Raw genomic sequence first — 8,794 nt, forward strand, 5'->3', positions numbered from 1 at the left:
GCTCGGAGTATAATGTGTCTGAGTGGGGTATTCATGCTTCACTGCGGCATGGTATCTCAGTGGGCTAGCACTATAAAACCAGCTTCAGTCTGGGCTAGTACAAGCAGCCGCACATACACATACACACGCATGCACGTCGTCATATGAGCGAAATATTCTCAAGCACGACGTAAAACCCAATTTCACCTCACCTACCTTATAATTAATGAACCCCATAAAGCGCGTTTGTGGACTGGGAGACATCAGTGAGTAATTCCGGATAACATGGCATCCCTACAAGATATGACTGTAATGACATGACTGTGTGTTGACCCTGTGTCGTCCACATGCTGTAATGTACACTGACAAAATAATGTGACTTGTGAAGTCCCATAAATGCCTTGATAGATACAGCCAGCAGAGGTATGGTTTCAGGCTTGGTCTGACTGGCAGCTGGGAAGTATATGTACGATGAGAGCAATGACAATTTGTCCTGTGTCGAAGACAAAAATCGGACGAAGGTAGGTAAAGTTGTTCGCAGAAGTGTAGAACTCTTGAGATTTTCTAGGGCCTCAGCTAGAAGGTACCAAACCGAGGGCAGTGGTTGGTTGGTTTGTTGTTTAACGCCGCACTCAGCAATATTCCAGCTATATGGCGGCGGTCTGTAAATAATCGAGTCTGGACCAGACAATGCAGTCACCAACAGCATGAGCATCGTTCTACGCAACTGGGATACAATGACATCTGTCAACCAAGTCAGCGAGGCTGACCGCCGTTAGTCGCCTATTACAAGCATGGGTTACTGAAGACAACTGGTAACCGACAGCGTGGTACTTGGGATGCAAGCATGAATATTTCGTAAGTGAGGTCCTCAAACTTGCCATGGTTTTCCTGAATCACATTACTGTCAAAAGGACAAAATTAAATAATATAGATAATTCCATTAATTTCATCAAAGAGGTCAGGCTCAGGTTTGTTGACTTGGATAGGTCTGGGCTATTCCCCTCAAATTTTGTAATTGTCATTTTCCTTGACGCCTTTATAATCATAGTCTGGTTCGTACTATGGATGTCCCACAGACTGCGTTTTCTATATATGGCAAGCGACGTCATCATGTCGTTTGAGATCAAGTGTGTGACAAGGCTGGGATTTAACTGACCTGTCTTATTAACCTCATTACATAAGGGGGCGGTGGGGTAGCCTAGTGGTTAAAGCGTTGGCTCGTCACGCCGAAGACCCGGGTTCGACTCCCCACGTGGGTACAATGTGTGAAGCCCATTTCTGGTGTCCCCCGCCGTTATGATGCCGGAATATTGCTAAAAGCGGCGTAAAACCAAACTCAGTCAGTCAGTCAGTCATTACATAAACTACATTTCATATTTACATTTTAGCACACCGTAATATTAAATTCGAGATCGGTTCCGTTTGATCACTTATCGAATAATTACACTTTTCAATCATTAAATTGCACTTTTTGATGCAATCCTGCATTGCGCACAGTGCAGGTACTTGACGATCTGGGATGTTACGAAGTCATGGAAATGCGTTTTCGTACAATTTAGGTGTTTCTTGAAATAGACACACATGTAAGGATTGACCTTTCTACTCAAAGATTCTTAAAATGTGATGATTGAATGTGAATTTGTTTATTCATGGCCTCACTCACCCGGGAGTCACTGGAGAGACCATACACCTCATTTTGTTACTGTAACAGGTACACTAATTCGGCCGTTACAGTTTTCTATCAAATGAACAAAATTCCAAGACGTTGGTACAAAAATGTCAATGAGCACAGATACCAGGCATTCACCAGAATAGACATCCCACCATCACCCCTGTCTGGTGTCCTCAGTTGAACCGTGATTCCTCCCAATGTGGGGGCTATAAACCTATCATCTGGCCCGAAAATTGAAATAAATATTTAGCTAACGCGAGTCTACTACAACTGATTGCTACATATTGCCTTCGTTTGGTTCGTGGAGGAATACGAATCTCGTCTGGCGTTTGAATTGCCAAACAGTCGTGTAGACTTGCCAACAGGCCAAATGCCACCGAAAGAGCGCGTTCTCGGCAAGCGCCCATTGGTCTATTTCGTGTACGAATTAGCTGAAAATTATCATTTCCTAAAAAGGAGATTTATGACAGATGTGTGATTATTGTATCCTTCCGAACGCAGGAGTATATTCTGTCCAGTTTACCAAACGTAAAGTTCCGCTCCCTCTTCTACAATAGCCTGTTGCCAATTTATAAGACCAGATGTTAAATGGCGTGCATTGTTTGAGGCATTATAAGTGATCAAGTTTGAGTTTGCAGAATGTGAGTGAGAATGCACATTTCGCCAACTCGGCCCAAACCCGCTCCCGCGAACATGGAACAAAAAACCTTGGTGACGACGAAATATGACAGTAACTCTTATATGTTGCGTTACTTTATGTTGCTTGTATTACGGTGTTAATGATGTACCTTTGATGTACCTTTGATGAGCAAATCTGACAAACAGATATACATATCTATCCTCAAACATGGCTCTGGAATTCCTGTAATCTCCTTCAGCATATTTTCAAAACATGTACGCGATTGATAAAATCCATGTTTATAACCCTCTAAAATTTAAGGACCCTTGTTCCAGGCATAGTAAAGATCATCTCGGGACGGAGCTCGGTGCACGTGTAATAGCTGTAGAGAAGATATTCCACGCGCATCATACGCACGGGAGACTCACACAGTATAAGTACAGGCAACAAAGAGTTCTTGTTTATTTTTAAAACATCCCCACAACTGAATGTTTTGTCAAAGTCTAAAAGTAGCATGCGTTTTATGTTTTGGAAAGTAGGGATGTGTTTTAAAGTAGCGAAGTGTTTTATGTGTCAGCTTGTGAAACAGAACCGCATTGCTCTTGCGAGTTTCAGCGATTCTGTAATGGAAAAATCGTGAGAAACGGAAGATTCCGGAAGAAGAATCAACGAGCCTCCAACATTGAACATGCAACGGTCGAAACATAACTTTTCTATAATTGCTGCATTTTTACTTGATTAAAATACTCGTACAGAATAGTAAGTGAATTCCTCGCTCAAAATCAACTGATCAACAATAGCATGAGCTCATCGGAATATTGACAAATACTTTTAAAACTTTCCTCTCCCTCTCAGACTACATGATGAAAGTGTCGTATACATGCTTTTTCATGTTTTCGAGTCAACATAGAACGACAAAGGCCTTCGTTTTTCTTTATTCCCCCCACTTTCCTATATAAAAGGTATAAGTATTAGGGTTGTCCTGTGGTTTTTCTTTATTCGCCCCCTGGTCCGTTTTAAAAAGATAAGAGTAAATTCAGGTATTGTTTTGGAAAAAAGTCTCTGGTTGTTAACCTTGAATCTATTAATCATCATTCATTGAGAAGTTACGACGAGATGTGACGGATATCATTATCCAGGCAATCTGACCTCCTCTTCCGGAAGTTCACGTATGTACAAAAACACTGTAAGGCATATAGTCACACTCCGGCACAGCGATGACTTAACATAACATCACTGCCAAAGGCTAATTTGCATATCACGTGACCGGACGCTTCTCTTGTTTGTAATCAAACGGGCATATTCATAATAAGAAGAGTCTGGACTCACGAAAGCTTTTCGGCGCTCTCTTCATAATGTTTTACATTGTTACATATATATTCGTCCACAACTGCGACAGTAAGGTCTATGACAGTACATATTTAGATATCAAACTGGCTGCATCGTTTGTTCTACATCAGCTTCGATGACAGCACGTGGAGCCGTACAACCTATGTAAACAAAGGATCGCTACGCAAATCGAAATAGTGTTATATGTTTTTGGATATTTTCTCAGTGAAACTAAACCATTCTATTAAAGATGTTTAGTTAGATGTGTAGACTCGTCAAAAATATAAGAGTAAAAGAAATCTGTACATTATATTGAATGGGCATTGCAAGATGTGACGAATAGTCACATTTTTCTGGCCTGTGCCAGAGGTACTATGCTGGCTTGCCGCATGGAACTCTGGGTAGGAGAGTGGCATATTGTAAGTCACTGTGTTCTTTAAGCTGATTGGTTCAAAAACATGATCGAATGGTATTCGATTCTGGAAATTGCAAGACCGTTCGCTGCGTATTAATACGTACAAACATCGCAAACACCATTTTATTACTCGCCCGAGGAAGATACTGCAGTGTAATATTTGTACGGCAATATTACACTAGTGTAATGCCGCTAGACGTATTACGTCATAATAGTTACCGTTATGACGTCACCACGCTGATAACTCTGGCACAATGGTATTCGACCTTGCTTGACTCGCGGAAAGCTGAGAGTCATCACACTGTAGGCAGTTTCTATCAGTTTATGTTGGAGAGTAATAAACAGAATACTAAACTCGCTTCTGTGAAATACCATTTTTATTAAACTCGTGAAAGATTTAGCATCAACCTCGCTTTCGCTCGTTTGATACCAAGTCATTAACTTGTTTAATAAAAATGGTATTACACGGAAGGTCGTTTAGTATCCTCTATGTATTGTTGCGTCGTCAGAAGTGGTGACGTCATTCAAATCATATTGTGACGTAAAGTCGGAATGACGTCACAAATGAGCAGTTCCAGATGCTACCATGCGAGACAGCCGAAACGGCCGGCTGATGACATTTCACTGCTGTACCCGTACTCGATGTCAATGAGTGCAGACACAAAAACGTGTGTGGACCTTTTGGTTTACTTTTGTGTTTACAATGTCGATAAACATCATTTGTTGGCCAATTTCCGGGTGTTATTGAGTATTTGAAGCACGGGATCAGCCGGAGGTTTCAAATGAATTCCCGTGCTTCAAATACTCAATGACACCCGGAAATTGGCCAACACATGATATGTTTATCTCCTAAATGAAGCTCACATTTCCAAGGAACGTGTATCAAGGAAGACGTGAGAGGACATTTGTTTCATTGTACATCATATCATCTCAAAATGAAGAAGACATATGTAACTCGATATGCTATTATTACGTCTTATCCGAAGCGAGCGTTCAGCCATACGGTAACCGTGGGTGTGAAGCGCTCCTTTGCCTACAATATTTCAGCAATGCCATTGCCTGTTGTTTTATATAAAGCATAAAATGACTCACATTTATCACTTGGGTTAAACCAAACTGTTAACATTTATACATGGACGTTCTAAACATGTTCAAAATCATATGTAGAGTTTAAACATGTTTTTAATTTCGATGGATCATCGTGATTAGATTATAAAAATGTTTACGAGAAACCGCATATCATGATGTATTATTCTTCTAATCTGCAAGTTCTGGATTATGCAAAGTACCGTTGTCTCTAATTTGAATATCTAGTTTCATATACATTATATATCTTGTCCATATTTAATGTCCAATGATGGTCACTTTAATTAAACATATGTAGACTATTGAAATATTTGTCAATGATGAATGTTATTGAAACAAGTTTATACTCTAAACATGTTTTATTTCTAATCAACATGCTCAAATTCTAAACATGTTTAAAGTCGAATCATGTTTTATTTCTGAATCATGATATGGGTGTTTATGCTGTGAAGCGGCAATTCAATTCATGCTTTTACACTCTGAACTTATGAAGACACAAAATATGTATTCCGGTTAGGATTCAAACATATTCCAAATTAGTAGTTTAAATCTAAGCATGACTGCCCTACATGAGTTACACTATAAGCACATTTTTAAACCGTAAAATATGTACAGTAGAGCAGATTGTCCCCCCCAAAACAAGCTTGATTTTGTTTACAAGCAATTCCAGCACCTCGCTTGTGAAGAGATAAACCAACACTTTCAACAAAATGTCATCCAGGAACTGCCCTGTGAAGAGACGTGACAAACCAACAGTTGCAAAATAAGGCCATCCCAGCTCTACCTTGAACAGAGACGTGACAAACCAACAGTTGCAACATAAGGCCATCCCAGCGCTACCTTGTGAAGAGACGTGACAATACAACACTTCAATACAAGGCCATCCGTGCACTACCTTGTGAAGAGACGATGCAAACCAACACTTTTAACACAAGGCGATACATGCACTACCTTGAGAAAAGACGATGCAAACCAACACTTTTAACACAAGGCCATACATGCACTACCTTGAGAAAAGACGATGCAAACCAACACTTTTAACACAGGGCCATACATGCACTACCTTGTGAAGAGACGATACAAACCAACACTTTTAACACAAGGCCATACATGCACTACCTTGTGAAGAGACGATGCAAATCAACACTTTTAACACAAAGCCATACATGCGCTACCTTGAGAAAAGACGATGCAAACCAACACTTCTAACACGAAGCCATACATGCACTACCTTGAGAAGAGACTATGCAAACCAACACTTTTAACACAAGGTTATACGTGCACTACCTTGAGAAGAGACGATACAAACCAACACTTTTAACACAAGGCCATACGTGCACTACCTTGAGAAGAGACTATACAAATCATCACTTTTAACACAAGGCCATACGTGCACTACCTTGAGAAGAGACTATACAAATCATCACTTTTAACACAAGGTCATACGTGCACTACCTTGAGAAGAGACATAACAACCCAACACTTTTAATACAAGGCCATGCATGCACTACCTTGAGAAGAGACGATACAAACCAACACTTTTAACACAAGGCCATACGTGCACTACCTTGAGAAGAGACTATACAAATCATCACTTTTAACACAAGGCCATACGTGCATTACCTTGAGAAGAGACTATACAAATCATCACTTTTAACACAAGGTCATACGTGCACTACCTTGAGAAGAGACATAACAACCCAACACTTTTAACACAAGGCCATACGTGCACTACCTTGAGAAGAGACATAACAACCCAACACTTTTAACACAAGGCCATACGTGCACTACCTTGAGAAGAGACATAACAACCCAACACTTTTAATACAAGGCCATACATGCACTACCTTGAGAAGAGACGATACAAACCAACACTTTTAACACAAGGCCATACGTGCACTACCTTGAGAAGAGACTATACAAATCATCACTTTTAACACAAGGCCATACGTGCACTACCTTGAGAAGAGACTATACAAATCATCACTTTTAACACAAAGCCATACATAACTACCTTGAGAAGAGACGATTTTAACACAAGGCCATACGTGCACTACCTTGAGAAGAGACTATACAAATCAACACTTTTAACACAAGGCCATACGTGCACTACCTTGAGAAGAGACTATACAAATCATCACTTTTAACACAAGGCCATACGTGCACTACCTTGAGAAGAGACTATACAAATCATCACTTTTAACACAAGGCCATACGTGCACTACCTTGAGAAGAGACTATACAAATCATCACTTTTAACACAAGGCCATACGTGCACTACCTTGAGAAGAGACTATACAAATCATCACTATTAACACAAGGCCATACGTGCACTACCTTGAGAAGAGACTATACAAATCATCACTTTAACACAAGGCCATACGTGCACTGAGAAGAGACTATGAGAAAGAGACTATACAAATCATCACTTTAACACAAGGTCATACGTGCACTACCTTGAGAAGAGACTATACAAATCATCACTTTTAACACAAGGTCATACGTGAATTACCTTGAGAAAGAGACTATACAAATCATCACTTTTAACACAAGGTCATACGTGCACTACCTTGAGAAGAGACATAACAACCCAACACTTTTAACACAAGGCCATACGTGCACTACCTTGAGAAGAGACTATACAAATCAACACTTTTAACACAAGGTCATACGTGCACTACCTTGAGAAGAGACTATACAAATCAACACTTTTAACACAAGGTCATACGTGCACTACCTTGAGAAGAGACTATACAAACCATCACTTTTAACACAAGGTCATACGTGCACTACCTTGAGAAGAGACGATGCAAACCAACACTTTTAACACAAGGCCATACATGCACTACCTTGAGAAAAGACGATGCAAACCAACACTTTTAACACAAGGCCATACGTGCACTACCTTGAGAAGAGACTATACAAATCAACACTTTTAACACAAGGTCATACGTGCACTACCTTGAGAAGAGACTATACAAATCAACACTTTTAACACAAGGTCATACGTGCACTACCTTGAGAAGAGACTATACAAACCATCACTTTTAACACAAGGTCATACGTGCACTACCTTGAGAAGAGACGATGCAAACCAACACTTTTAACACAAGGCCATACATGCACTACCTTGAGAAAAGACGATGCAAACCAACACTTTTAACACAAGGCCATACGTGCACTACCTTGTGAAGAGACGATGCAAACCAACACTTTTAACACAAGGCCATACATGCACTACCTTGTGAAGAGACAATGCAAATCAACACTTTTAACACAAAGCCATACATGCGCTACCTTGAGAAAAGACGATGCAAACCAACACTTCTAACACGAAGCCATACATGCACTACCTTGAGAAGAGACTATACAAACCAACACTTTTAACACAAGGTTATACGTGCACTACCTTGAGAAGAGACGATACAAACCAACACTTTTAACAAAAGGCCATACGTGCACTACCTTCAGAAGAGACTATGCAAATCATCACTATTAACACAAGGCCATACGTGCACTACCTTGAGAAGAGACTATACAAATCATCACTTTTAACACAAGGCCATACGTGCACTACCTTGAGAAGAGACTATACAAATCATCACTTTTAACACAAGGTCATACGTGCACTACCTTGAGAAGAGACTATACAAATCATCACTTTTAACACAAGGTCATACATGCACTACCT

This window comes from Haliotis rubra, unplaced genomic scaffold (assembly GCF_003918875.1).
Source record: "Haliotis rubra isolate DU_JTF1 unplaced genomic scaffold, ASM391887v1 Scf32, whole genome shotgun sequence".
Taxonomy (NCBI): Eukaryota; Metazoa; Mollusca; class Gastropoda; order Lepetellida; family Haliotidae; genus Haliotis; species Haliotis rubra.